The following is a 2,604-nucleotide window of genomic DNA, read 5'->3' as shown; positions in this document are numbered from 1 at the left end:
ACTCTGCTTTGAGAGAAGCTTTTTATGCTTCCTCTCCATGGATGCAGAGAGAGATCCTTGAGTTGTAAACACAAGGTTGTCCTCATTTATCTGAAGGATCAATTCTCCTCTGTCCACATCAATCACAGCTCTTGCTGTGGCTAGGAAAGGTCTTCCTAGGATGATGGATTCATCCTCTTCCTTTCCAGTATCTAGGACTATGAAATCAGCAGGGATGTAAAGGCCTTCAACCTTTCCTAACACGTCCTCTACTTATCTATAAGCCTGTTTTCTTGAATTGTCTGCCATCTCTAATGAGATTTTAGCAGCTTGCACCCCATAGATTCCCAGTTTCTCTATTACAGAGAGGGGCATGAGGTTTATCCCTGAACCAAGGTTACACAGAGCCTTAAAGATCATGGTGCCTATAGTACAAGGTATTATGAACTTTCCAGGATCCTGTCTCTTCTGAGGCAATGTCAGTTGATCCAGATCACTTAGTTCATTAGTGAACAAGGGAGGTTCATCTTCCCAAGTATCAATGCCAAATAATTTGGCATTTAGCTTCATGATTGCACCAAGGAACTTGGCACCTTGCTCTTCAGTAACATCCTCATTCTCTTCAGAAGAGGAATACTCATCAGAGCTCATGAATGGCATAAGGAGGTTCAATGGAATCTCTATGGTCTCTAGATGAGCCTCAGAGTCCTTTGGTTCCTCAGAGGGAAGCTCCTTATTGATCACTGGACGTCCCAGGAGGTCTTCCTCCTTGGGATTCACGTCCTCTCCTTCCCTTACAGGTTCGGCCATGGTGCTTATGTCAATGGCCTTGCACTCTCCTTTTGGATTCTCTTCTGTATTTCTTGGGAGAGTACTAGGAGGGATTTCAGTGATTCTTTTACTCAGCTGGCCCACTTGTGCTTCCAAATTTCTAATGGAAGACCTTGTTTCATTCATGAAACTTACAGTGGCCTTGGATAGATCAGAGACTAAGTTTGCTAAATTAGAGGTATTTTGTTCAGAGTTCTCTATTTGTTACTGAGTGGATGATGGAAAAGGTTTATTATTGTTAAACCTGTTTCTTCCACCATTATTAAAGCCTTGTTGAGGCCTTTGATCCTTCCATGAGAGATTTGGATGATTTCTCCATGATGGATTATAGGTGTTTCCATATGGTTCACCCGTGTAATTTACCTCTGCTATTGCAGGGTTCTCAGGATCATAAGCTTCTTCTTCATAAGAAGCCTCTTGAGTACTGTTGGATGCAGCTTGCATTCCATTCAGACTCTGAGAAATCATATTGACTTGCTGAGTCAATATTTTGCTCTGAGCCAATATGGCATTCAGAGTATCAACTTCAAGAACTCCCTTCTTCTGAGGCGTCCCATTACTCACAGGATTCCTCTCAGAAGTGTACATGAACTGGTTATTAGCAACCATGTCAATGAGTTCTTGAGCTTCTGCAGGCGTTTTCTTTAGGTGAATGGATCCACCTGCAGAGGTATCCAATGACATCTTAGCTAATTCAGACAGACCATCATAGAATATATCCAGGATGGTCCATTCTGAAAGCATGTCAGAAGGACACTTTTTGGTCAGTCCTTTGTATCTCTCCCAAGCTTCATAGAGGGATTCACCTTCTTTCTATCTGAAGGTCTGAACATCCACTCTAAGCTTACTCAGCTTTTGAGGAGGAAAGAACTTGGCTAAGAAAGCCTTGACCAGCTTATCCCAAGAGTTCAGGCTATCCTTAGGTTGAGAGTCCAACCATACTCTAGCTCTGTCTCTTACAGCAAAAGGGAAAAGCATGAGCCTGTAGACTTCAGGATCTACTCCATTAGTCTTAACAGTATCACAGATCTGTAAGAATTTAGTTAAGAACTGAAAAGGATCTTCAGATGGAAGTCCATGAAACTTGCAGTTTTGTTGCATCAGAGAAACTAGCTTAGGTTTCAGCTCAAAATTGTTTGCTCCAATGGTAGGGATGGAGATGCTTCTTCCATGTAAATTGGAATTAGGTGCAGTAAAGTCACCAAGCATCCTCCTTGCATTATTATTATTTTCAACTACCATCTCCTCTTCTTGTTCGAAAATTTCTGAAAGGTTCTCTCTGGATTGTTGTAATTTAGCTTCTCTTAGTTTCCTCTTCAGAGTCCTTTCAGGTTCTAGATCTGCTTCAACAAGAATATTCTTGTCCTTGCTCCTGCTCATATGACAAAGAAGAGGGCACAGAAAAAATAATAATAATAATAACAGGGATCCTTTATACCACAGTTTAGAGGTCCTTATGTAAGTGGAAGAAGGGATGGGGACAAATAATGTAATGTAAAGAAAGAAACACAAGGGTGAGGAGATCAGAGATGTGAGGTGAGGAGATGTTAGTAGATGAATAAATAAATAGAATAAGAGAGAGAGGGAAAATTTCGAAAATAATTTTTGAAAAAGAGTTAGTAATTTTCGAAAATTACTATCAAAAATTAAAATAATTGGTTAATTAAAAAGAAATTTTGAAAAAGAGGGAAGATATTTTCGAAAATTAGAGAGAGAGAGTTAGTTAGGTAGTTTTGAAAAAGGTAAGAAACAAACAAAAAATTAGTTAGTTAGTTGAAACAAATTTTGAAAAGA

General features: G+C 39.7%; 1 non-coding gene across 1 annotated transcript; it reads left to right on the top strand.

Moving 5' to 3' along the window:
- Positions 1-1,548: 1,548 nt before the first annotated feature.
- Positions 1,549-1,656, top strand: LOC148553018 (small nucleolar RNA R71). Its single transcript, XR_015893043.1, has one exon. It is a non-coding gene; the product is annotated as a small nucleolar RNA R71 (small nucleolar RNA).
- The last annotated feature ends 948 nt before the right edge of the window (positions 1,657-2,604 follow it).

Source organism: Arachis ipaensis, chromosome B7 (assembly GCF_059453495.1).
Source record: "Arachis ipaensis isolate K30076 ecotype BB chromosome B7, ASM5945349v1, whole genome shotgun sequence".
In the NCBI taxonomy this organism is placed as follows: domain Eukaryota; kingdom Viridiplantae; phylum Streptophyta; class Magnoliopsida; order Fabales; family Fabaceae; genus Arachis; species Arachis ipaensis.
Note: the sequence above shows the minus strand (reverse complement) of the source record. Positions and strands in the feature narration are given on the sequence as shown.